This window comes from Channa argus, unplaced genomic scaffold, assembly GCF_033026475.1.
Source record: "Channa argus isolate prfri unplaced genomic scaffold, Channa argus male v1.0 Contig068, whole genome shotgun sequence".
Taxonomy (NCBI): domain Eukaryota; kingdom Metazoa; phylum Chordata; class Actinopteri; order Anabantiformes; family Channidae; genus Channa; species Channa argus.
This window is the reverse complement of record NW_027125287.1, coordinates 23866-50527: the sequence shown is the minus strand read 5'-3', so window position 1 is coordinate 50527 and position 26662 is coordinate 23866. Positions and strand designations below refer to the sequence as shown.

General features: G+C 45.1%; 9 non-coding genes across 9 annotated transcripts; all 9 read left to right on the top strand.

Moving 5' to 3' along the window:
• The first annotated feature begins 1895 nt into the window (after window positions 1–1895).
• Window positions 1896–1967, top strand: trnad-guc (transfer RNA aspartic acid (anticodon GUC)). Its single transcript has one exon. It is a non-coding gene; the product is annotated as a tRNA-Asp (tRNA).
• A 111-nt stretch (window positions 1968–2078) lies between these two features.
• trnaf-gaa (transfer RNA phenylalanine (anticodon GAA)) lies at window positions 2079–2151 on the top strand. Its single transcript has one exon. It is a non-coding gene; the product is annotated as a tRNA-Phe (tRNA).
• A 4454-nt stretch (window positions 2152–6605) lies between these two features.
• On the top strand, window positions 6606–6677 carry trnad-guc (transfer RNA aspartic acid (anticodon GUC)). The gene has a single exon. It is a non-coding gene; the product is annotated as a tRNA-Asp (tRNA).
• A 2509-nt stretch (window positions 6678–9186) lies between these two features.
• On the top strand, window positions 9187–9259 carry trnaf-gaa (transfer RNA phenylalanine (anticodon GAA)). Its single transcript has one exon. It is a non-coding gene; the product is annotated as a tRNA-Phe (tRNA).
• Window positions 9260–14560: 5301 nt separating this feature from the next.
• On the top strand, window positions 14561–14632 carry trnad-guc (transfer RNA aspartic acid (anticodon GUC)). Its single transcript has one exon. It is a non-coding gene; the product is annotated as a tRNA-Asp (tRNA).
• A 111-nt stretch (window positions 14633–14743) lies between these two features.
• On the top strand, window positions 14744–14816 carry trnaf-gaa (transfer RNA phenylalanine (anticodon GAA)). Its single transcript has one exon. It is a non-coding gene; the product is annotated as a tRNA-Phe (tRNA).
• A 4454-nt stretch (window positions 14817–19270) lies between these two features.
• On the top strand, window positions 19271–19342 carry trnad-guc (transfer RNA aspartic acid (anticodon GUC)). The gene has a single exon. It is a non-coding gene; the product is annotated as a tRNA-Asp (tRNA).
• A 2326-nt stretch (window positions 19343–21668) lies between these two features.
• Window positions 21669–21740, top strand: trnad-guc (transfer RNA aspartic acid (anticodon GUC)). Its single transcript has one exon. It is a non-coding gene; the product is annotated as a tRNA-Asp (tRNA).
• A 3508-nt stretch (window positions 21741–25248) lies between these two features.
• On the top strand, window positions 25249–25320 carry trnad-guc (transfer RNA aspartic acid (anticodon GUC)). Its single transcript has one exon. It is a non-coding gene; the product is annotated as a tRNA-Asp (tRNA).
• Window positions 25321–26662: the final 1342 nt, after the last annotated feature.

Here is a 26662-nt window from a genome sequence, read left to right as displayed (position 1 = left end):
GTATAGTGGACAGTATCTCCGCCTTTTGTAATTGACATCCTAGGGCTGCTGCTGCAAGTGCAGCTATTTTTCATGGGAGAAAGTCTCTATTTCGATTAATAGTATGTGGTGGCTTTGTCCAAAGTGAGGCTGTTTAGAAATTGGTTCTTAACGTTCTTCTGTAGTCTCGCATAACCCTTTTCGATTTCTTTGACCAATTTGCACATGCTGTTTGCCATATCGCGTGCACCAAGAAGAGGGCATGCAATTGCAGGAAAGGAACTCCTCAACAGGTAACTCAAAACTGAAATTGAACGACGACCATTGCAAGCATGTGTAAGAACTCAGTCAACCCACTGACACAGCTTGAGTGTGAATGTCATCTTAAAATAACAACAATTGTGTTTCTTCCTGGTTTCAGGCCAGGGACCTTTCACGTGTGAGGCGAACTTGATAACCGCTAAACCACAGAAATCGGCGACTTTGACGAGCTACTTCAGAGCGTAGCTTCCCAGCAAGAAGAATACCACGGTCGTGGAAGTTTACTCCTCAGGGGTTTTGGGATGAAAGGATCTTTATCGAACTTTGTAGTACTAAAACCAAAAGTGTTGCCTTTCTAATTGTTAGAGCTGAGACAACCCCTTTTACAAGGCAATCCACCCAGACTGACTGTGTACATGATAATGGATAGCAAAAGGGTTTCTGCCTGATTTCGAACGAGGGACCTTTATGCATGTTAGGCCAAGGTGATATCCACTACACTACAGAATTTAGCCACGTAGGGTATTACTTTCAGAGGGTAGCATCTAACCACAAAGCGACACATTATCGTGCAAGGTCGACTCTAAGGGGCTTTCCAAAATCCTAGTGCACAATAGGTACTTTCTCAGCTTAATGGGGACCATGCTCATATGTGGAGGCTGATCGGTCCAATGCTAAGCCAGTGTAGCGTGGAGAGGGGATTGAAGCTGTGGTAATTGACATCCTAGGGCTGCTTCTTCAGTGCAGCTGTTTTTCATGGGAGAAACAAAGGCTGTTTAGAAATTGGTTCTTAACAATCTTCTGTAGTCTCGCAAAACCCTTTTTGATTTCTTTGACCAATTTGCACATGCTGTTTGCCATATCGCGTCCAACAAGAAGAGGGCGCGCAATTGTAGTCAACAGATACTCAAAACTGAAATTGAATAACGACCATTGCAACTTTAGCCAGTAATCGTCCGCTCTGTCAAAGACACAGCCTTTTTTCGGCGACTACTCTGGAGTGACTGCAAAAGATCTAACAGGCAAAAGCAGGCTTTCATATTTAGGCCCGTAGGTAACGTTCCTTTTCAAATGCAGATTGACGGAGAACGTAGGAGCGTAATTTGACAATTGATTCATTTTTGTCCAACCTTGAGCGAGTAAAAGTAATGGCATCAGAACGGCGTAACTACACCAGGGGCATGGCCGGGGGCAGTGCTGTTCCAGTCCTCGTTAGTATAGTGGACAGGATCTCCGCCTGTTGTAATTGACATCCTAGGGCTGCTGCTGCAAGTGCAGCTATTTTTCATGGGAGAAAGTCTCTATTTCGATTAATAGTATGTGGTGGCTTTGTCCAAACTGAGGCTGTTTAGAAATTGGTTCTTAACTTTCTTCTGTAGTCTCGCATAACCCTTTTCGATTTCTTTGACCAATTTGCACTTGCTGCTTGCCCTTTTCGATTTCTTTGACCAATTTGCACATGCTGTTTGCCATATCGCGTGCACCAAGAAGAGGGCATGCAATTGCAGGAAAGGAACTCCTCAACAGCTACTCAAAACTGAAATTGAACGACGACCATTGCAACTTTAGCCAGTAATGGTCCGCTCAGTCAAAGGCACACAGCCTTTGTCCAGCGACTACTCTGGCGAGACTGCAAACGAGCAGTGCTTTTCCAGTCCTCGTTAGTATAGTGGACAGTATCTCCGCCTGTCACGCGGAAGACCGGGGTTCGATTCCCTGACGGGGAGAGTCTTTTTGCCTTTGTCCCGGACAGTTGAAATTTCCCACAATACGTCTTTGGCTTGGTTGAGGAGGCTTGCATTTGCAAATGATGGCCAGAAGAAGTCATCGGTTGTTGTGCCGAAATAGCTCAATTGGGAGAGCGTTAGACTGAAGATCTGAAGGTCCCTGGTTCGATCCCGGGTTTCGGCATTACACCACCTCTGTCCGGCTTACGATGCCAAGAGGCCCCTAAACTTTTGTTTTTGTACTTAAGACGGTTCGGAAGGTAGTCTCTATGTGTGCCATTCTGTGATTTCAGGTTGTTTTACGGAGCAAGCATGTGGAAGAACTTAGTCAACCCACTGACACAGCTTGAGTGTGAATGTCATCTTAAAATAACAACAATTGTGTTTCTGCCTGATTTCAGGCTAGGGACCTTTCACGTGTGAGGCGAACTTGATAACCGCTACACCACAGATACCGGCGACTTTGACGGGCTACTTCAGAGCGTAGGCAAAAGCAGGCTTTCACATTCAGGCCCGTAGGTAACGTTCCTTTTCAAATGCAGATTGCCGGAGAACGTAGGGGCGTAATTTGACAAGTGATGCATTTTTATCCAACCTTGTGCGAGTAAAACTAATGGCATCAGAACGGCGTAACTACACCAGGGGCATGGCCGGGGCCAGTGCTGTTCCAGTCCTCATTAGTATGGTGGACAGTATCTCCGCCTGTTGTAATGGACATCCTAGGGCTGCTGCTGCAAGTGCAGCTATTTTTCATGGGAGAAAGTCTCTATTTCAATTAATAGTATGTTGTGGCTTTGTCCAAGCTGAGGCTGTTTAGAAATTGGTTCTTAACTTTCTTCTGTAATCTCGCATAACCCTTTTCGATTTCTTTGACCAATTTGCACTTGCTGCTTGCCCTTTTCGATTTCTTTGACCAATTTTGCACATGCTGTTTGCCATATTGCGTGCATCAAGAATAGGGCATCCAATTGCAGGAAAGGAACTCCTCAACAGGTACTCAAAACTGAAATTGAATAACGACCATTGCAACTTTAGCCAGTAATCGTCCGCTCTGTCAAAGACACAGCCTTTTTTCGGCGACTACTCTGGAGTGACTGCAAAAGATCTAACAGGCAAAAGCAGGTTTTCACATTCAGGCCCGTAGGTAACGTTCCTTTTCAAATGCAGATTGACGGAGAACGTAGGAGCGTAATTTGACAATTGATTCATTTTTGTCCAACCTTGAGCGAGTAAAAGTAATGGCATCAGAACGGCGTAACTACACCAGGGGCATGGCCGGGGGCAGTGCTGTTCCAGTCCTCGTTAGTATAGTGGACAGTATCTCCGCCTTTTGTAATTGACATCCTAGGGCTGCTGCTGCAAGTGCAGCTATTTTTCATGGGAGAAAGTCTCTATTTCGATTAATAGTATGTGGTGGCTTTGTCCAAAGTGAGGCTGTTTAGAAATTGGTTCTTAACGTTCTTCTGTAGTCTCGCATAACCCTTTTCGATTTCTTTGACCAATTTGCACATGCTGTTTGCCATATCGCGTGCACCAAGAAGAGGGCATGCAATTGCAGGAAAGGAACTCCTCAACAGGTAACTCAAAACTGAAATTGAACGACGACCATTGCAAGCATGTGTAAGAACTCAGTCAACCCACTGACACAGCTTGAGTGTGAATGTCATCTTAAAATAACAACAATTGTGTTTCTTCCTGGTTTCAGGCCAGGGACCTTTCACGTGTGAGGCGAACTTGATAACCGCTAAACCACAGAAATCGGCGACTTTGACGAGCTACTTCAGAGCGTAGCTTCCCAGCAAGAAGAATACCACGGTCGTGGAAGTTTACTCCTCAGGGGTTTTGGGATGAAAGGATCTTTATCGAACTTTGTAGTACTAAAACCAAAAGTGTTGCCTTTCTAATTGTTAGAGCTGAGACAACCCCTTTTACAAGGCAATCCACCCAGACTGACTGTGCACATGATAATGGATAGCAAAAGGGTTTCTGCCTGATTTCGAACGAGGTACCTTTATGCATGTTAGGCCAAGGTGATATCCACTACACTACAGAATTTAGCCACGTAGGGTATTACTTTCAGAGGTTAGCATCTAACCACAAAGCGACACATTATCGTGCAAGGTCGACTCTAAGGGGCTTTCCAAAATCCTAGTGCACAATAGGTACTTTCTCAGCTTAATGGGGACCATGCTCATATGTGGAGGCTGATCGGTCCAATGCTAAGCCAGTGTAGCGTGGAGAGGGGATTGAAGCTGTGGTAATTGACATCCTAGGGCTGCTTCTTCAGTGCAGCTGTTTTTCATATGAGAAACAAAGGCTGTTTAGAAATTGGTTCTTAACAATCTTCTGTAGTCTCGCAAAACCCTTTTTGATTTCTTTGACCAATTTGCACATGCTGTTTGCCATATCGCGTCCAACAAGAAGAGGGCGCGCAATTGTAGTCAACAGATACTCAAAACTGAAATTGAATAACGACCATTGCAACTTTAGCCAGTAATCGTCCGCTCTGTCAAAGACACAGCCTTTTTTCGGCGACTACTTTGGAGTGACTGCAAAAGATCTAACAGGCAAAAGCAGGTTTTCACATTCAGGCCCGTAGGTAACGTTCCTTTTCAAATGCAGATTGACGGAGAACGTAGGAGCGTAATTTGACAAGTGATGCATTTTTGTCCAACCTTGAGCGATTAAAAGTAATGGCATCAGAACAGCGTAACTACACCAGGGGCATGGCCGGGGCCAGTGCTGTTCCAGTCCTCGTTAGTATAGTGTACAGGATCTCCGCCTGTTGTAATTGACATCCTAGGGCTGCTGCTGCACGTGCAGCTATTTTTCATTGGAGAAAGTCTCTATTTCGATTAATAGTATGTGGTGGCTTTGTCCAAACGGAAGCTGTTTAGAAATTGGTTCTTAACTTTCTTCTGTAGTCTCGCATAACCCTTTTCGATTTCTTTGACCAATTTGCACATGCTGTTTGCCATATCGCGTGCACCAAGAAGAGGGCATGCAATTGCAGGAAAGGAACTCCTCAACAGGTAACTCAAAACTGAAATTGAACGACGACGACCATTAGTCAACCCACTGACACAGCTTGAGTGTGAATGTCATCTTAAAATAACAACAATTGTGTTTCTGCCTGGTTTCAGGCCAGGGACCTTTCACGTGTGAGGCGAACTTGATAACCGCTAAACCACAGAAATCGGCGACTTTGACGAGCTACTTCAGAGCGTAGCTTCCCAGCAAGAAGAATACCACGGTCGTGGAAGTTTACTCCTCAGGGGTTTTGGGATGAAAGGATCTTTATCGAACTTTGTAGTACTAAAACCAAAAGTGTTGCCTTTCTAATTGTTAGAGCTGAGACAACCCCTTTTACAAGGCAATCCACCCAGACTGACTGTGCACATGATAATGGATAGCAAAAGGGCTTCTGCCTGATTTCGAACGAGGGACCTTTATGCATGTTAGGCCAAGGTGATATCCACTACACTACAGAATTTAGCCACGTAGGGTATTACTTTCAGAGGGTAGCATCTAACCACAAAGCGACACATTATCGTGCAAGGTCGACTCTAAGGGGCTTTCCAAAATCCTAGTGCACAATAGGTACTTTGTCAGCTTAATGGGGACCATGCTCATATGTGGAGGCTGATCGGTCCAATGCTAAGCCAGTGTAGCGTGGAGAGGGGATTGAAGCTGTGGTAATTGACATCCTAGGGCTGCTTCTTCAGTGCAGCTGTTTTTCATGGGAGAAACAAAGGCTGTTTAGAAATTGGTTCTTAACAATCTTCTGTAGTCTCGCAAAACCCTTTTTGATTTCTTTGACCAATTTGCACATGCTGTTTGCCATATCGCGTCCAACAAGAAGAGGGCGCGCAATTGTAGTCAACAGATACTCAAAACTGAAATTGAATAACGACCATTGCAACTTTAGCCAGTAATCGTCCGCTCTGTCAAAGACACAGCCTTTTTTCGGCGACTACTCTGGAGTGACTGCAAAAGATCTAACAGGCAAAAGCAGGCTTTCACATTCAGGCCCGTAGGTAACGTTCCTTTTCAAATGCAGATTGCCGGAGAACGTAGGGGCGTAATTTGACAAGTGATGCTTTTTTGTCCAACCTTGAGCGAGTAAAAGTAATGGCATCAGAACGGCGTAACTACACCAGGGGCATGGCCGGGGGCAGTGCTGTTCCAGTCCTCGTTAGTATAGTGGACAGTATCTCCGCCTGTTGTAATTGACATCCTAGGGCTGCTGCTGCAAGTGCAGCTATTTTTCATGGGAGAAAGTCTCTATTTCGATTAATATTATGTGGTGGCTTTGTCCAAACTGAGGCTGTTTAGAAATTGGTTCTTAACTTTCTTCTGTAGTCTCGCATAACCCTTTTCGATTTCTTTGACCAATTTGCACTTGCTGCTTGCCCTTTTCGATTTCTTTGACCAATTTGCACATGCTGTTTGCCATATCGCGTGCACCAAGAAGAGGGCATGCAATTGCAGGAAAGGAACTTCTCAACAGGTACTCAAAACTGAAATTGAATGACGACAATTGCAACTTTAGCCAGTAATGGTCCGCTCAGTCAAAGGCACACAGCCTTTGTCCAGCGACTACTCTGGCGAGACTGCAAACGAGCAGTGCTTTTCCAGTCCTCGTTAGTATAGTGGACAGTATCTCCGCCTGTCACGTGGAAGACCGGGGTTCGATTCCCCGACGGGGAGAGTCTTTTTGCCTTTGTCCTGGACAGTTGAAATTTCCCGCAATGCGTCTTTGGCTTGGTTGAGGAGGCTTGCATTTGCAAATGATGGCCATAAGAAGTCATCGGTTGTTGTGCCGAAATAGCTCAGTTGGGAGAGCGTTAGACTGAAGATTTAAAGGTCCCTGGTTCGATCCTGGGTTTTGGCATTACACCACCTCTGTCTTGCGTACGATGCCAAGAGTCCCCTAACCTTTTGTTTTTGTACTTAAGACGGTTTGGAAGGTAGTCTCTATGTGTGCCATTCTGTGATTTCAGGTTGTTTTACGGAGCAAGCATGTGTAAGAACTTAGTCAACCCACTGACACAGCTTGAGTATAAATGTCATTTTAAAATAACAACAATTGTGTTTCTGCCTGATTTCAAGCCAGGGACCTTTCACGTGTGAGGCGAACTTGATAACCGCTACACCACAGATACCGGCGACTTTGACGAGCTACTTCAGAGCGTAGGCAAAAGCAGGCTTTCACATTCAGGCCCGTAGGTAACGTTCCTTTTCAAATGCAGATTGCCGGAGAACGTAGGGGCGTAATTTGACAAGTGATGCATTTTTGTCCAACCTTGAGCGATTAAAAGTAATGGCATCAGAACAGCGTAACTACACCAGGGGCATGGCCGGTGCCAGTGCTGTTCCAGTCCTCGTTAGTATAGTGTACAGGATCTCCGCCTGTTGTAATTGAGATCCTAGGGCTGCTGCTGCAAGTGCAGCTATTTTTCATTGGAGAAAGTCTCTATTTCGATTAATAGTATGTGGTGGCTTTGTCCAAACGGAAGCTGTTTAGAAATTGGTTCTTAATTTTCTTCTGTAGTCTCGCATAACCCTTTTCGATTTCTTTGACCAATTTGCACATGCTGTTTGCCATATCGCGTGCACCAAGAAGAGGGCATGCAATTGCAGGAAAGGAACTCCTCAACAGGTAACTCAAAACTGAAATTGAACGACGACGACCATTAGTCAACCCACTGACACAGCTTGAGTGTTAATGTCATCTTTAAATAACAACAATTGTGTTTCTGCCTGGTTTCAGGCCAGGGACCTTTCACGTGTGAGGCGAACTTGATAACCGCTACACCACAGAAATCGGCGACTTTGACGAGCTACTTCAGAGCGTAGCTTCCCAGCAAGAAGAATACCACGGTCGTGGAAGTTTACTCCTCAGGGGTTTTGGGATGAAAGGATCTTTATCGAACTTTGTAGTACTAAAACCAAAAGTGTTGCCTTTCTAATTGTTAGAGCTGAGACAACCCCTTTTACAAGGCAATCCACCCAGACTGACTGTGCACATGATAATGGATAGCAAAAGGGTTTCTGCCTGATTTCGAACGAGGGACCTTTATGCATGTTAGGCCAAGGTGATATCCACTACACTACAGAATTTAGCCACGTAGGGTATTACTTTCAGAGGGTAGCATCTAACCACAAAGCGACACATTATCGTGCAAGGTCGACTCTAAGGGGCTTTCCAAAATCCTAGTGTACAATAGGTACTTTCTCAGCTTAATGGGGACCATGCTCATATGTGGAGGCTGATCGGTCCAATGCTAAGCCAGTGTAGCGTGGAGAGGGGATTGAAGCTGTGGTAATTGACATCCTAGGGCTGCTTCTTCAGTGCAGCTGTTTTTCATATGAGAAACAAAGGCTGTTTAGAAATTGGTTCTTAACAATCTTCTGTAGTCTCGCAAAACCCTTTTTGATTTCTTTGACCAATTTGCACATGCTGTTTGCCATATCGCGTCCAACAAGAAGAGGGCGTGAAATTGTAGTCAACAGATACTCAAAACTGAAATTGAATAACGACCATTGCAACTTTAGCCAGTAATCGTCCACTCTGTCAAAGACACAGCCTTTTTTCGGCGACTACTCTGGAGTGACTGCAAAAGATCTAACAGGCAAAAGCAGGCTTTCATATTCAGGCCCGTAGGTAACGTTCCTTTTCAAATGCAGATTGATAGTATGTGGTGGCTTTGTCCAAACTGAGGCTGTTTAGAAATTGGTTCTTAACTTTCTTCTGTAGTCTCGCATAACCCTTTTCGATTTCTTTGACCAATTTGCACTTGCTGCTTACCCTTTTCGATTTCTTTGACCAATTTGCACATGCTGTTTGCCATATCGCGTGCACCAAGAAGAGGGCATGCAATTGCAGGAAAGGAACTCCTCAACAGGTACACAAAACTGAAATTGAACGACGACCATTGCAACTTTAGCCAGTAATGGTCCGCTCAGTCAAAGGCACACAGCCTTTGTCCAGCGACTACTCTCGCGAGACTGCAAACGAGCAGTGCTTTTCCAGTCCTCGTTAGTATAGTGGACAGTATCTCCGCCTGTCACGTGGAAGACCGGGGTTCGATTCCCCGACGGGGATAGTCTTTTTGCCTTTGTCCCGGACAGTTGAAATTTCCCGCAATACGTCTTTGGCTTGGTTGAGGAGGCTTGCATTTGCAAATGATGGCCAGAAGAAGTCATCGGTTGTTGTGCCGAAATAGCTCAGTTGGGAGAGCGTTAGACTGAAGATCTGAAGGTCCCTGGTTCGATCCCGGGTTTCGGCATTACACCACCTCTGTCCGGCTTACGATGCCAAGAGGCCCCTAAATTTTTGTTTTTGTACTTAAGACGGTTCAGAAGGTAGTCTCTATGTGTGCCATTCTGTGATTTCAGGTTGTTTTACGGAGCAAGCATGTGTAAGAACTTAGTCAACCCACTGACACAGCTTGAGTGTGAATGTCATCTTAAAATAACAACAATTGTGTTTCTGCCTGATTTCAGGCTAGGGACCTTTCACGTGTGAGGCGAACTTGATAACCGCTACACCACAGATACCGGCGACTTTGACGGGCTACTTCAGAGCGTAGGCAAAAGCAGGCTTTCACATTCAGGCCCGTAGGTAACGTTCCTTTTCAAATGCAGATTGCCGGAGAACATAGGGGCGTAATTTGACAAGTGATGCATTTTTATCCAACCTTGTGCGAGTAAAACTAATGGCATCAGAACGGCGTAACTACACCAGGGGCATGGCCGGGGCCAGTGCTGTTCCAGTCCTCGTTAGTATCGTGGACAGGATCTCCGCCTGTTGTAATTGACATCCTAGGGCTGCTGCTGCAAGTGCAGCTATTTTTCATTGGAGAAAGTCTCTATTTCGATTAATAGTATGTGGTGGCTTTGTCCAAACTGAGGCTGTTTAGAAATTGGTTCTTAACTTTCTTCTGTAGTCTCGCATAACCCTTTTCAATTTCTTTGACCAATTTGCACATGCTGTTTGCCATATCGCGTGCACCAAGAAGAGGGCATGCAATTGCAGGAAAGGAACTCCTTCACAGGTAACTCAAAACTGAAATTGAACGACGACCATTGCAAGCATGTGTAAGAACTTAGTCAACGCACTGACACAGCTTGAGTGTGAATGTCATCTTTAAATAACAACAATTGTGTTTCTGCCTGGTTTCAGGCCAGGGACCTTTCACGTGTGAGGCGAACTAGATAACCGCTACACCACAGAAATCGGCGACTTTGACGAGCTACTTCAGAGCGTAGCTTCCCAGCAAGAAGAATACCACGGTCGTGGAAGTTTACTCCTCAGGGGTTTTGGGATGAAAGGATCTTTATCGAACTTTGTAGTACTAAAACCAAAAGTGTTGCCTTTCTAATTGTTAGAGCTGAGACAACCCCTTTTACAAGGCAATCCACCCAGACTGACTGTGCACATGATAATGGATAGCAAAAGGGTTTCTGCCTGATTTCGAACGAGGGACCTTTATGCATGTTAGGCCAAGGTGATATCCACTACACTACAGAATTTAGCCACGTAGGGCATTACTTTCAGAGGGTAGCATCTAACCACAAAGCGACACATTATCGTGCAAGGTCGACTCTAAGGGGCTTTCCAAAATCCTAGTGCACAATAGGTACTTTCTCAGCTTAATGGGGACCATGCTCATATGTGGAGGCTGATCGGTCCAATGCTAAGCCAGTGTAGCGTGGAGAGGGGATTGAAGCTGTGGTAATTGACATCCTAGGGCTGCTTCTTCAGTGCAGCTGTTTTTCATGGGAGAAACAAAGGCTGTTTAGAAATTGGTTCTTAACAATCTTCTGTAGTCTCGCAAAACCCTTTTTGATTTCTTTGACCAATTTGCACATGCTGTTTGCCATATCGCGTCCAACAAGAAGAGGGCGCGCAATTGTAGTCAACAGATACTCAAAACTGAAATTGAATAACGACCATTGCAACTTTAGCCAGTAATCGTCCGCTCTGTCAAAGACACAGCCTTTTTTCGGCGACTACTCTGGAGTGACTGCAAAAGATCTAACAGGCAAAAGCAGGTTTTCACATTCAGGCCCGTAGGTAACGTTCCTTTTCAAATGCAGATTGACGGAGAACGTAGGAGCGTAATTTGACAATTGATTCATTTTTGTCCAACCTTGAGCGAGTAAAAGTAATGGCATCAGAACGGCGTAACTACACCAGGGGCATGGCCGGGGGCAGTGCTGTTCCAGTCCTCGTTAGTATAGTGGACAGTATCTCCGCCTTTTGTAATTGACATCCTAGGGCTGCTGCTGCAAGTGCAGCTATTTTTCATGGGAGAAAGTCTCTATTTCGATTAATAGTATGTGGTGGCTTTGTCCAAACTGAGGCTGTTTAGAAATTGGTTCTTAACTTTCTTCTGTAGTCTCGCATAACCCTTTTCAATTTCTTTGACCAATTTGCACATGCTGTTTGCCATATCGCGTGCACCAAGAAGAGGGCATGCAATTGCAGGAAAGGAACTCCTTCACAGGTAACTCAAAACTGAAATTGAACGACGACCATTGCAAGCATGTGTAAGAACTTAGTCAACGCACTGACACAGCTTGAGTGTGAATGTCATCTTTAAATAACAACAATTGTGTTTCTGCCTGGTTTCAGGCCAGGGACCTTTCACGTGTGAGGCGAACTAGATAACCGCTACACCACAGAAATCGGCGACTTTGACGAGCTACTTCAGAGCGTAGCTTCCCAGCAAGAAGAATACCACGGTCGTGGAAGTTTACTCCTCAGGGGTTTTGGGATGAAAGGATCTTTATCGAACTTTGTAGTACTAAAACCAAAAGTGTTGCCTTTCTAATTGTTAGAGCTGAGACAACCCCTTTTACAAGGCAATCCACCCAGACTGACTGTGCACATGATAATGGATAGCAAAAGGGTTTCTGCCTGATTTCGAACGAGGGACCTTTATGCATGTTAGGCCAAGGTGATATCCACTACACTACAGAATTTAGCCACGTAGGGCATTACTTTCAGAGGGTAGCATCTAACCACAAAGCGACACATTATCGTGCAAGGTCGACTCTAAGGGGCTTTCCAAAATCCTAGTGCACAATAGGTACTTTCTCAGCTTAATGGGGACCATGCTCATATGTGGAGGCTGATCGGTCCAATGCTAAGCCAGTGTAGCGTGGAGAGGGGATTGAAGCTGTGGTAATTGACATCCTAGGGCTGCTTCTTCAGTGCAGCTGTTTTTCATGGGAGAAACAAAGGCTGTTTAGAAATTGGTTCTTAACAATCTTCTGTAGTCTCGCAAAACCCTTTTTGATTTCTTTGACCAATTTGCACATGCTGTTTGCCATATCGCGTCCAACAAGAAGAGGGCGCGCAATTGTAGTCAACAGATACTCAAAACTGAAATTGAATAACGACCATTGCAACTTTAGCCAGTAATCGTCCGCTCTGTCAAAGACACAGCCTTTTTTCGGCGACTACTCTGGAGTGACTGCAAAAGATCTAACAGGCAAAAGCAGGTTTTCACATTCAGGCCCGTAGGTAACGTTCCTTTTCAAATGCAGATTGACGGAGAACGTAGGAGCGTAATTTGACAATTGATTCATTTTTGTCCAACCTTGAGCGAGTAAAAGTAATGGCATCAGAACGGCGTAACTACACCAGGGGCATGGCCGGGGGCAGTGCTGTTCCAGTCCTCGTTAGTATAGTGGACAGTATCTCCGCCTTTTGTAATTGACATCCTAGGGCTGCTGCTGCAAGTGCAGCTATTTTTCATGGGAGAAAGTCTCTATTTCGATTAATAGTATGTGGTGGCTTTGTCCAAAGTGAGGCTGTTTAGAAATTGGTTCTTAACGTTCTTCTGTAGTCTCGCATAACCCTTTTCGATTTCTTTGACCAATTTGCACATGCTGTTTGCCATGTCGCGTGCACCAAGAAGAGGGCATGCAATTGCAGGAAAGGAACTCCTCAACAGGTAACTCAAAACTGAAATTGAACGACGACCATTGCAAGCATGTGTAAGAACTCAGTCAACCCACTGACACAGCTTGAGTGTGAATGTCATCTTAAAATAACAACAATTGTGTTTCTTCCTGGTTTCAGGCCAGGGACCTTTCACGTGTGAGGCGAACTTGATAACCGCTAAACCACAGAAATCGGCGACTTTGACGAGCTACTTCAGAGCGTAGCTTCCCAGCAAGAAGAATACCACGGTCGTGGAAGTTTACTCCTCAGGGGTTTTGGGATGAAAGGATCTTTATCGAACTTTGTAGTACTAAAACCAAAAGTGTTGCCTTTCTAATTGTTAGAGCTGAGACAACCCCTTTTACAAGGCAATCCACCCAGACTGACTGTGCACATGATAATGGATAGCAAAAGGGTTTCTGCCTGATTTCGAACGAGGGACCTTTATGCATGTTAGGCCAAGGTGATATCCACTACACTACAGAATTTAGCCACGTAGGGTATTACTTTCAGAGGGTAGCATCTAACCACAAAGCGACACATTATCGTGCAAGGTCGACTCTAAGGGGCTTTCCAAAATCCTAGTGCACAATAGGTACTTTGTCAGCTTAATGGGGACCATGCTCATATGTGGAGGCTGATCGGTCCAATGCTAAGCCAGTGTAGCGTGGAGAGGGGATTGAAGCTGTGGTAATTGACATCCTAGGGCTGCTTCTTCAGTGCAGCTGTTTTTCATGGGAGAAACAAAGGCTGTTTAGAAATTGGTTCTTAACAATCTTCTGTAGTCTCGCAAAACCCTTTTTGATTTCTTTGACCAATTTGCACATGCTGTTTGCCATATCGCGTCCAACAAGAAGAGGGCGCGCAATTGTAGTCAACAGATACTCAAAACTGAAATTGAATAACGACCATTGCAACTTTAGCCAGTAATCGTCCGCTCTGTCAAAGACACAGCCTTTTTTCGGCGACTACTCTGGAGTGACTGCAAAAGATCTAACAGGCAAAAGCGGGCTTTCATATTTAGGCCCGTAGGTAACGTTCCTTTTCAAATGCAGATTGACGGAGAACGTAGGAGCGTAATTTGACAATTGATTCATTTTTGTCCAACCTTGAGCGAGTAAAAGTAATGGCATCAGAACGGCGTAACTACACCAGGGGCATGGCCGGGGGCAGTGCTGTTCCAGTCCTCGTTAGTATAGTGGACAGGATCTCCGCCTGTTGTAATTGACATCCTAGGGCTGCTGCTGCAAGTGCAGCTATTTTTCATGGGAGAAAGTCTCTATTTCGATTAATAGTATGTGGTGGCTTTGTCCAAACTGAGGCTGTTTAGAAATTGGTTCTTAACTTTCTTCTGTAGTCTCGCATAACCCTTTTCGATTTCTTTGACCAATTTGCACTTGCTGCTTGCCCTTTTCGATTTCTTTGACCAATTTGCACATGCTGTTTGCCATATCGCGTGCACCAAGAAGAGGGCATGCAATTGCAGGAAAGGAACTCCTCAACAGGTACTCAAAACTGAAATTGAACGACGACCATTGCAACTTTAGCCAGTAATGGTCCGCTCAGTCAAAGGCACACAGCCTTTGTCCAGCGACTACTCTGGCGAGACTGCAAACGAGCAGTGCTTTTCCAGTCCTCGTTAGTATAGTGGACAGTATCTCCGCCTGTCACGCGGAAGACCGGGGTTCGATTCCCCGACGGGGAGAGTCTTTTTGCCTTTGTCCCGGACAGTTGAAATTTCCCACAATACGTCTTTGGCTTGGTTGAGGAGGCTTGCATTTGCAAATGATGGCCAGAAGAAGTCATCGGTTGTTGTGCCGAAATAGCTCAATTGGGAGAGCGTTAGACTGAAGATCTGAAGGTCCCTGGTTCGATCCCGGGTTTCGGCATTACACCACCTCTGTCCGGCTTACGATGCCAAGAGGCCCCTAAACCTTTGTTTTTGTACTTAAGACGGTTCGGAAGGTAGTCTCTATGTGTGCCATTCTGTGATTTCAGGTTGTTTTACGGAGCAAGCATGTGGAAGAACTTAGTCAACCCACTGACACAGCTTGAGTGTGAATGTCATCTTAAAATAACAACAATTGTGTTTCTGCCTGATTTCAGGCTAGGGACCTTTCACGTGTGAGGCGAACTTGATAACCGCTACACCACAGATACCGGCGACTTTGACGGGCTACTTCAGAGCGTAGGCAAAAGCAGGCTTTCACATTCAGGCCCGTAGGTAACGTTCCTTTTCAAATGCAGATTGCCGGAGAACGTAGGGGCGTAATTTGACAAGCGATGCATTTTTATCCAACCTTGTGCGAGTAAAACTAATGGCATCAGAACGGCGTAACTACACCAGGGGCATGGCCGGGGCCAGTGCTGTTCCAGTCCTCATTAGTATGGTGGACAGTATCTCCGCCTGTTGTAATGGACATCCTAGGGCTGCTGCTGCAAGTGCAGCTATTTTTCATGGGAGAAAGTCTCTATTTCAATTAATAGTATGTTGTGGCTTTGTCCAAGCTGAGGCTGTTTAGAAATTGGTTCTTAACTTTCTTCTGTAATCTCGCATAACCCTTTTCGATTTCTTTGACCAATTTGCACTTGCTGCTTGCCCTTTTCGATTTCTTTGACCAATTTTGCACATGCTGTTTGCCATATTGCGTGCATCAAGAATAGGGCATCCAATTGCAGGAAAGGAACTCCTCAACAGGTACTCAAAACTGAAATTGAATAACGACCATTGCAACTTTAGCCAGTAATCGTCCGCTCTGTCAAAGACACAGCCTTTTTTCGGCGACTACTCTGGAGTGACTGCAAAAGATCTAACAGGCAAAAGCAGGTTTTCACATTCAGGCCCGTAGGTAACGTTCCTTTTCAAATGCAGATTGACGGAGAACGTAGGAGCGTAATTTGACAATTGATTCATTTTTGTCCAACCTTGAGCGAGTAAAAGTAATGGCATCAGAACGGCGTAACTACACCAGGGGCATGGCCGGGGGCAGTGCTGTTCCAGTCCTCGTTAGTATAGTGGACAGTATCTCCGCCTTTTGTAATTGACATCCTAGGGCTGCTGCTGCAAGTGCAGCTATTTTTCATGGGAGAAAGTCTCTATTTCGATTAATAGTATGTGGTGGCTTTGTCCAAAGTGAGGCTGTTTAGAAATTGGTTCTTAACGTTCTTCTGTAGTCTCGCATAACCCTTTTCGATTTCTTTGACCAATTTGCACATGCTGTTTGCCATATCGCGTGCACCAAGAAGAGGGCATGCAATTGCAGGAAAGGAACTCCTCAACAGGTAACTCAAAACTGAAATTGAACGACGACCATTGCAAGCATGTGTAAGAACTCAGTCAACCCACTGACACAGCTTGAGTGTGAATGTCATCTTAAAATAACAACAATTGTGTTTCTTCCTGGTTTCAGGCCAGGGACCTTTCACGTGTGAGGCGAACTTGATAACCGCTAAACCACAGAAATCGGCGACTTTGACGAGCTACTTCAGAGCGTAGCTTCCCAGCAAGAAGAATACCACGGTCGTGGAAGTTTACTCCTCAGGGGTTTTGGGATGAAAGGATCTTTATCGAACTTTGTAGTACTAAAACCAAAAGTGTTGCCTTTCTAATTGTTAGAGCTGAGACAACCCCTTTTACAAGGCAATCCACCCAGACTGACTGTGCACATGATAATGGATAGCAAAAGGGTTTCTGCCTGATTTCGAACGAGGTACCTTTATGCATGTTAGGCCAAGGTGATATCCACTACACTACAGAATTTAGCCACGTAGGGTATTACTTTCAGAGGGTAGCATCTAACCACAAAGCGACACATTATCGTGCAAGGTCGACTCTAAGGGGCTTTCCAAAATCCTAGTGCACAATAGGTACTTTGTCAGCTTAATGGGGACCATGCTCATATGTGGAGGCTGATCGGTCCAATGCTAAGCCAGTGTAGCGTGGAGAGGGGATTGAAGCTGTGGTAATTGACATCCTAGGGCTGCTTCTTCAGTGCAGCTGTTTTTCATATGAGAAACAAAGGCTGTTTAGAAATTGGTTCTTAACAATCTTCTGTAGTCTCGCAAAACCCTTTTTGATTACTTTGACCAATTTGCACATGCTGTTTGCCATATCGCGTCCAACAAGAAGAGGGCGCGCAATTGTAGTCAACAGATACTCAAAACTGAAATTGAATAACGACCATTGCAACTTTAGCCAGTAATCGTCCGCTCTGTCAAAGACACAGCCTTTTTTCGGCGACTACTTTGGAGTGACTGCAAAAGATCTAACAGGCAAAAGCAGGTTTTCACATTCAGGCCCGTAGGTAACGTTCCTTTTCAAATGCAGATTGACGGAGAACGTAGGAGCGTAATTTGACAAGTGATGCATTTTTGTCCAACCTTGAGCGATTAAAAGTAATGGCATCAGAACAGCGTAACTACACCAGGGGCATGGCCGGGGGCAGTGCTGTTCCAGTCCTCGTTAGTATAGTGTACAGGATCTCCGCCTGTTGTAATTGACATCCTAGGGCTGCTGCTGCACGTGCAGCTATTTTTCATTGGAGAAAGTCTCTATTTCGATTAATAGTATGTGGTGGCTTTGTCCAAACGGAAGCTGTTTAGAAATTGGTTCTTAACTTTCTTCTGTAGTCTCGCATAACCCTTTTCGATTTCTTTGACCAATTTGCACATGCTGTTTGCCATATCGCGTGCACCAAGAAGAGGGCATGCAATTGCAGGAAAGGAACTCCTCAACAGGTAACTCAAAACTGAAATTGAACGACGACGACCATTAGTCAACCCACTGACACAGCTTAAGTGTGAATGTCATCTTTAAATAACAACAATTGTGTTTCTGCCTGGTTTCAGGCCAGGGACCTTTCACGTGTGAGGCGAACTTGATAACCGCTACACCACAGAAATCGGCGACTTTGACGAGCTACTTCAGAGCGTAGCTTCCCAGCAAGAAGAATACCACGGTCGTGGAAGTTTACTCCTCAGGGGTTTTGGGATGAAAGGATCTTTATCGAACTTTGTAGTACTAAAACCAAAAGTGTTGCCTTTCTAATTGTTAGAGCTGAGACAACCCCTTTTACAAGGCAATCCACCCAGACTGACTGTGCACATGATAATGGATAGCAAAAGGGTTTCTGCCTGATTTCGAACGAGGGACCTTTATGCATGTTAGGCCAAGGTGATATCCACTACACTACAGAATTTAGCCACGTAGGGCATTACTTTCAGAGGGTAGCATCTAACCACAAAGCGACACATTATCGTGCAAGGTCGACTCTAAGGGGCTTTCCAAAATCCTAGTGCACAATAGGTACTTTCTCAGCTTAATGGGGACCATGCTCATATGTGGAGGCTGATCGGTCCAATGCTAAGCCAGTGTAGCGTGGAGAGGGGATTGAAGCTGTGGTAATTGACATCCTAGGGCTGCTTCTTCAGTGCAGCTGTTTTTCATGGGAGAAACAAAGGCTGTTTAGAAATTGGTTCTTAACAATCTTCTGTAGTCTCGCAAAACCCTTTTTGATTTCTTTGACCAATTTGCACATGCTGTTTGCCATATCGCGTCCAACAAGAAGAGGGCGCGCAATTGTAGTCAACAGATACTCAAAACTGAAATTGAATAACGACCATTGCAACTTTAGCCAGTAATCGTCCGCTCTGTCAAAGACACAGCCTTTTTTCGGCGACTACTCTGGAGTGACTGCAAAAGATCTAACAGGCAAAAGCAGGTTTTCACATTCAGGCCCGTAGGTAACGTTCCTTTTCAAATGCAGATTGACGGAGAACGTAGGAGCGTAATTTGACAATTGATTCATTTTTGTCCAACCTTGAGCGAGTAAAAGTAATGGCATCAGAACGGCGTAACTACACCAGGGGCATGGCCGGGGGCAGTGCTGTTCCAGTCCTCGTTAGTATAGTGGACAGTATCTCCGCCTGTTGTAATTGACATCCTAGGGCTGCTGCTGCAAGTGCAGCTATTTTTCATGGGAGAAAGTCTCTATTTCGATTAATAGTATGTGGTGGCTTTGTCCAAAGTGAGGCTGTTTAGAAATTGGTTCTTAACGTTCTTCTGTAGTCTCGCATAACCCTTTTCGATTTCTTTGACCAATTTGCACTTGCTGCTTGCCCTTTTCGATTTCTTTGACCAATTTGCACATGCTGTTTGCCATATCGCGTGCACCAAGAAGAGGGCATGCAATTGCAGGAAAGGAACTTCTCAACAGGTACTCAAAACTGAAATTGAATGACGACAATTGCAACTTTAGCCAGTAATGGTCCGCTCAGTCAAAGGCACACAGCCTTTGTCCAGCGACTACTCTGGCGAGACTGCAAACGAGCAGTGCTTTTCCAGTCCTCGTTAGTATAGTGGACAGTATCTCCGCCTGTCACGTGGAAGACCGGGGTTCGATTCCCCGACGGGGAGAGTCTTTTTGCCATTGTCCTGGACAGTTGAAATTTCCCGCAATACGTCTTTGGCTTGGTTGAGGAGGCTTGCATTTGCAAATGATGGCCATAAGAAGTCATCGGTTGTTGTGCCGAAATAGCTCAGTTGGGAGAGCGTTAGACTGAAGATTTAAAGGTCCCTGGTTAGATCCTGGGTTTTGGCATTACACCACCTCTGTCTTGCGTACGATGCCAAGAGTCCCCTAACCTTTTGTTTTTGTACTTAAGACGGTTTGGAAGGTAGTCTCTATGTGTGCCATTCTGTGATTTCAGGTTGTTTTACGGAGCAAGCATGTGTAAGAACTTAGTCAACCCACTGACACAGCTTGAGTGTAAATGTCATTTTAAAATAACAACAATTGTGTTTCTGCCTGATTTCAAGCCAGGGACCTTTCACGTGTGAGGCGAACTTGATAACCGCTACACCACAGATACCGGCGACTTTGACGAGCTACTTCAGAGCGTAGGCAAAAGCAGGCTTTCACATTCAGGCCCGTAGGTAACGTTCCTTTTCAAATGCAGATTGCCGGAGAACGTAGGGGCGTAATTTGACAAGTGATGCATTTTTGTCCAACCTTGAGCGATTAAAAGTAATGGCATCAGAACAGCGTAACTACACCAGGGGCATGGCCGGTGCCAGTGCTGTTCCAGTCCTCGTTAGTATAGTGTACAGGATCTCCGCCTGTTGTAATTGACATCCTAGGGCTGCTGCTGCAAGTGCAGCTATTTTTCATTGGAGAAAGTCTCTATTTCGATTAATAGTATGTGGTGGCTTTGTCCAAACGGAAGCTGTTTAGAAATTGGTTCTTAATTTTCTTCTGTAGTCTCGCATAACCCTTTTCGATTTCTTTGACCAATTTGCACATGCTGTTTGCCATATCGCGTGCACCAAGAAGAGGGCATGCAATTGCAGGAAAGGAACTCCTCAACAGGTAACTCAAAACTGAAATTGAACGACGACGACCATTAGTCAACCCACTGACACAGCTTGAGTGTTAATGTCATCTTTAAATAACAACAATTGTGTTTCTGCCTGGTTTCAGGCCAGCGACCTTTCACGTGTGAGGCGAACTTGATAACCGCTACACCACAGAAATCGGCGACTTTGACGAGCTACTTCAGAGCGTAGCTTCCCAGCAAGAAGAATACCACGGTCGTGGAAGTTTACTCCTCAGGGGTTTTGGGATGAAAGGATCTTTATCGAACTTTGTAGTACTAAAACCAAAAGTGTTGCCTTTCTAATTGTTAGAGCTGAGACAACCCCTTTTACAAGGCAATCCACCCAGACTGACTGTGCACATGATAATGGATAGCAAAAGGGTTTCTGCCTGATTTCGAACGAGGGACCTTTATGCATGTTAGGCCAAGGTGATATCCACTACACTACAGAATTTAGCCACGTAGGGTATTACTTTCAGAGGGTAGCATCTAACCACAAAGCGACACATTATCGTGCAAGGTCGACTCTAAGGGGCTTTCCAAAATCCTAGTGTACAATAGGTACTTTCTCAGCTTAATGGGGACCATGCTCATATGTGGAGGCTGATCGGTCCAATGCTAAGCCAGTGTAGCGTGGAGAGGGGATTGAAGCTGTGGTAATTGACATCCTAGGGCTGCTTCTTCAGTGCAGCTGTTTTTCATGGGAGAAACAAAGGCTGTTTAGAAATTGGTTCTTAACAATCTTCTGTAGTCTCGCAAAACCCTTTTTGATTTCTTTGACCAATTTGCACATGCTGTTTGCCATATCGCGTCCAACAAGAAGAGGGCGTGAAATTGTAGTCAACAGATACTCAAAACTGAAATTGAATAACGACCATTGCAACTTTAGCCAGTAATCGTCCACTCTGTCAAAGACACAGCCTTTTTTCGGCGACTACTCTGGAGTGACTGCAAAAGATCTAACAGGCAAAAGCAGGCTTTCATATTCAGGCCCGTAGGTAACGTTCCTTTTCAAATGCAGATTGATAGTATGTGGTGGCTTTGTCCAAACTGAGGCTGTTTAGAAATTGGTTCTTAACTTTCTTCTGTAGTCTCGCATAACCCTTTTCGATTTCTTTGACCAATTTGCACTTGCTGCTTACCCTTTTCGATTTCTTTGACCAATTTGCACATGCTGTTTGCCATATCGCGTGCACCAAGAAGAGGGCATGCAATTGCAGGAAAGGAACTCCTCAACAGGTACACAAAACTGAAATTGAACGACGACCATTGCAACTTTAGCCAGTAATGGTCCGCTCAGTCAAAGGCACACAGCCTTTGTCCAGCGACTACTCTCGTGAGACTGCAAACGAGCAGTGCTTTTCCAGTCCTCGTTAGTATAGTGGACAGTATCTCCGCCTGTCACGTGGAAGACCGGGGTTCGATTCCCCGACGGGGAGAGTCTTTTTGCCTTTGTCCCGGACAGTTGAAATTTCCCGCAATACGTCTTTGGCTTGGTTGAGGAGGCTTGCATTTGCAAATGATGGCCAGAAGAAGTCATCGGTTGTTGTGCCGAAATAGCTCAGTTGGGAGAGCGTTAGACTGCCGGGGGCAGTGCTGTTCCAGTCCTCGTTAGTATAGTGGACAGTATCTCCGCCTTTTGTAATTGACATCCTAGGGCTGCTGCTGCAAGTGCAGCTATTTTTCATGGGAGAAAGTCTCTATTTCGATTAATAGTATGTGGTGGCTTTGTCCAAAGTGAGGCTGTTTAGAAATTGGTTCTTAACGTTCTTCTGTAGTCTCGCATAACCCTTTTCGATTTCTTTGACCAATTTGCACATGCTGTTTGCCATATCGCGTGCACCAAGAAGACGGCATGCAATTGCAGGAAAGGAACTCCTCAACAGGTAACTCAAAACTGAAATTGAACGACGACCATTGCAAGCATGTGTTAGAACTCAGTCAACCCACTGACACAGCTTGAGTGTGAATGTCATCTTAAAATAACAACAATTGTGTTTCTTCCTGGTTTCAGGCCAGGGACCTTTCACGTGTGAGGCGAACTTGATAACCGCTAAACCACAGAAATCGGCGACTTTGACGAGCTACTTCAGAGCGTAGCTTCCCAGCAAGAAGAATACCACGGTCGTGGAAGTTTACTCCTCAGGGGTTTTGGGATGAAAGGATCTTTATCGAACTTTGTAGTACTAAAACCAAAAGTGTTGCCTTTCTAATTGTTAGAGCTGAGACAACCCCTTTTACAAGGCAATCCACCCAGACTGACTGTGCACATGATAATGGATAGCAAAAGGGTTTCTGCCTGATTTCGAACGAGGTACCTTTATGCATGTTAGGCCAAGGTGATATCCACTACACTACAGAATTTAGCCACGTAGGGTATTACTTTCAGAGGGTAGCATCTAACCACAAAGCGACACATTATCGTGCAAGGTCGACTCTAAGGGGCTTTCCAAAATCCTAGTGCACAATAGGTACTTTCTCAGCTTAATGGGGACCATGCTCATATGTGGAGGCTGATCGGTCCAATGCTAAGCCAGTGTAGCGTGGAGAGGGGATTGAAGCTGTGGTAATTGACATCCTAGGGCTGCTTCTTCAGTGCAGCTGTTTTTCATATGAGAAACAAAGGCTGTTTAGAAATTGGTTCTTAACAATCTTCTGTAGTCTCGCAAAACCCTTTTTGATTTCTTTGACCAATTTGCACATGCTGTTTGCCATATCGCGTCCAACAAGAAGAGGGCGCGCAATTGTAGTCAACAGATACTCAAAACTGAAATTGAATAACGACCATTGCAACTTTAGCCAGTAATCGTCCGCTCTGTCAAAGACACAGCCTTTTTTCGGCGACTACTTTGGAGTGACTGCAAAAGATCTAACAGGCAAAAGCAGGTTTTCACATTCAGGCCCGTAGGTAACGTTCCTTTTCAAATGCAGATTGACGGAGAACGTAGGAGCGTAATTTGACAAGTGATGCATTTTTGTCCAACCTTGAGCGATTAAAAGTAATGGCATCAGAACAGCGTAACTACACCAGGGGCATGGCCGGGGGCAGTGCTGTTCCAGTCCTCGTTAGTATAGTGTACAGGATCTCCGCCTGTTGTAATTGACATCCTAGGGCTGCTGCTGCACGTGCAGCTATTTTTCATTGGAGAAAGTCTCTATTTCGATTAATAGTATGTGGTGGCTTTGTCCAAACGGAAGCTGTTTAGAAATTGGTTCTTAACTTTCTTCTGTAGTCTCGCATAACCCTTTTCGATTTCTTTGACCAATTTGCACATGCTGTTTGCCATATCGCGTGCACCAAGAAGAGGGCATGCAATTGCAGGAAAGGAACTCCTCAACAGGTAACTCAAAACTGAAATTGAACGACGACGACCATTAGTCAACCCACTGACACAGCTTGAGTGTGAATGTCATCTTAAAATAACAACAATTGTGTTTCTGCCTGGTTTTAGGCCAGGGACCTTTCACGTGTGAGGCGAACTTGATAACCGCTAAACCACAGAAATCGGCGACTTTGACGAGCTACTTCAGAGCGTAGCTTCCCAGCAAGAAGAATACCACGGTCGTGGAAGTTTACTCCTCAGGGGTTTTGGGATGAAAGGATCTTTATCGAACTTTGTAGTACTAAAACCAAAAGTGTTGCCTTTCTAATTGTTAGAGCTGAGACAACCCCTTTTACAAGGCAATCCACCCAGACTGACTGTGCACATGATAATGGATAGCAAAAGGGCTTCTGCCTGATTTCGAACGAGGGACCTTTATGCATGTTAGGCCAAGGTGATATCCACTACACTACAGAATTTAGCCACGTAGGGTATTATTTTCAGAGGGTAGCATCTAACCACAAAGCGACACATTATCGTGCAAGGTCGACTCTAAGGGGCTTTCCAAAATCCTAGTGCACAATAGGTACTTTGTCAGCTTAATGGGGACCATGCTCATATGTGGAGGCTGATCGGTCCAATGCTAAGCCAGTGTAGCGTGGAGAGGGGATTGAAGCTGTGGTAATTGACATCCTAGGGCTGCTTCTTCAGTGCAGCTGTTTTTCATGGGAGAAACAAAGGCTGTTTAGAAATTGGTTCTTAACAATCTTCTGTAGTCTCGCAAAACCCTTTTTGATTTCTTTGACCAATTTGCACATGCTGTTTGCCATATCGCGTCCAACAAGAAGAGGGCGCGCAATTGTAGTCAACAGATACTCAAAACTGAAATTGAATAACGACCATTGCAACTTTAGCCAGTAATCGTCCGCTCTGTCAAAGACACAGCCTTTTTTCGGCGACTACTATGGAGTGACTGCAAAAGATCTAACAGGCAAAAGCAGGCTTTCATATTTAGGCCCGTAGGTAACGTTCCTTTTCAAATGCAGATTGACGGAGAACGTAGGAGCGTAATTTGACAATTGATTCATTTTTGTCCAACCTTGAGCGAGTAAAAGTAATGGCATCAGAACGGCGTAACTACACCAGGGGCATGGCCGGGGGCAGTGCTGTTCCAGTCCTCGTTAGTATAGTGGACAGGATCTCCGCCTGTTGTAATTGACATCCTAGGGCTGCTGCTGCAAGTGCAGCTATTTTTCATGGGAGAAAGTCTCTATTTCGATTAATAGTATGTGGTGGCTTTGTCCAAACTGAGGCTGTTTAGAAATTGGTTCTTAACTTTCTTCTGTAGTCTCGCATAACCCTTTTCGATTTCTTTGACCAATTTGCACTTGCTGCTTGCCCTTTTCGATTTCTTTGACCAATTTGCACATGCTGTTTGCCATATCGCGTGCACCAAGAAGAGGGCATGCAATTGCAGGAAAGGAACTCCTCAACAGGTACTCAAAACTGAAATTGAACGACGACCATTGCAACTTTAGCCAGTAATGGTCCGCTCAGTCAAAGGCACACAGCCTTTGTCCAGCGACTACTCTGGCGAGACTGCAAACGAGCAGTGCTTTTCCAGTCCTCGTTAGTATAGTGGACAGTATCTCCGCCTGTCACGCGGAAGACCGGGGTTCGATTCCCCGACGGGGAGAGTCTTTTTGCCTTTGTCCCGGACAGTTGAAATTTCCCACAATACGTTTTTGGCTTGGTTGAGGAGGCTTGCATTTGCAAATGATGGCCAGAAGAAGTCATCGGTTGTTGTGCCGAAATAGCACAATTGGGAGAGCGTTAGACTGAAGATCTGAAGGTCCCTGGTTTGATCCCGGGTTTCGGCATTACACCACCTCTGTCCGGCTTACGATGCCAAGAGGCCCCTAAACTTTTGTTTTTGTACTTAAGACGGTTCGGAAGGTAGTCTCTATGTGTGCCATTCTGTGATTTCAGGTTGTTTTACGGAGCAAGCATGTGGAAGAACTTAGTCAACCCACTGACACAGCTTGAGTGTGAATGTCATCTTAAAATAACAACAATTGTGTTTCTGCCTGATTTCAGGCTAGGGACCTTTCACGTGTGAGGCGAACTTGATAACCGCTACACCACAGATACCGGCGACTTTGACGGGCTACTTCAGAGCGTAGGCAAAAGCAGGCTTTCACATTCAGGCCCGTAGGTAACGTTCCTTTTCAAATGCAGATTGCCGGAGAACGTAGGGGCGTAATTTGACAAGTGATGCATTTTTATCCAACCTTGTGCGAGTAAAACTAATGGCATCAGAACGGCGTAACTACACCAGGGGCATGGCCGGGGCTAGTGCTGTTCCAGTCCTCATTAGTATGGTGGACAGTATCTCCGCCTGTTGTAATGGACATCCTAGGGCTGCTGCTGCAAGTGCAGCTATTTTTCATGGGAGAAAGTCTCTATTTCAATTAATAGTATGTTGTGGCTTTGTCCAAGCTGAGGCTGTTTAGAAATTGGTTCTTAACTTTCTTCTGTAATCTCGCATAACCCTTTTCGATTTCTTTGACCAATTTGCACTTGCTGCTTGCCCTTTTCGATTTCTTTGACCAATTTTGCACATGCTGTTTGCCATATTGCGTGCATCAAGAATAGGGCATCCAATTGCAGGAAAGGAACTCCTCAACAGGTACTCAAAACTGAAATTGAATAACGACCATTGCAACTTTAGCCAGTAATCGTCCGCTCTGTCAAAGACACAGCCTTTTTTCGGCGACTACTCTGGAGTGACTGCAAAAGATCTAACAGGCAAAAGCAGGTTTTCACATTCAGGCCCGTAGGTAACGTTCCTTTTCAAATGCAGATTGACGGAGAACGTAGGAGCGTAATTTGACAATTGATTCATTTTTGTCCAACCTTGAGCGAGTAAAAGTAATGGCATCAGAACGGCGTAACTACACCAGGGGCATGGCCGGGGGCAGTGCTGTTCCAGTCCTCGTTAGTATAGTGGACAGTATCTCCGCCTTTTGTAATTGACA